A 369-nucleotide genomic window follows, 5' to 3' on the forward strand; every position below is an offset into this window, starting at 1 on the left:
GGCGAGCGGGCGCGGCTCTCGCCCGGGCTCCGGGCAGGAGCGAGCGGCGGCAGCTGGGGCATGCCATGGGCCGGGCAGGCTCCCTCCGGCCGCGGCCTCCCTCTCCGGCCCGTTCAGAACTCTGGTAGTGCGCGGCGGCTCTGCTCAAGGCGGAAAAACAAAACAACAAAAAGAGGGGAAAAAAAAGGCCAGACCCGAGGAGTTTGGCCGCCCTGGGGACCAGATGCCGGCGCAGCCCGTTGCAGACGGATGCAGGCGTCCCGGCACTGCAGGAGCCCCGGGCTCCCCCAGAAGCCGCCCGGAGCGGGTCCCTCTGCGGGCAGCCCCGCGGCGGAGCGCCCTGCCGGGGCTGCCGCGGCCGGGGGACAC

At 73.4% G+C, this 369-nt stretch overlaps 1 protein-coding gene across 4 annotated transcripts in view; it reads left to right on the forward strand.

Annotated features, from left to right (window-relative positions):
• The window catches only part of RUNX1 (runt-related transcription factor 1), a 169,690-nt gene that overhangs the window by 97,777 nt on the left and 71,544 nt on the right, over positions 1 to 369 (forward strand). The window lies entirely within an intron of this gene.

This window comes from Haliaeetus leucocephalus, unplaced genomic scaffold, assembly GCF_000737465.1.
Source record: "Haliaeetus leucocephalus isolate CR32 unplaced genomic scaffold, Haliaeetus_leucocephalus-4.0 Scaffold702, whole genome shotgun sequence".
NCBI lineage: Eukaryota > Metazoa > Chordata > Aves > Accipitriformes > Accipitridae > Haliaeetus > Haliaeetus leucocephalus.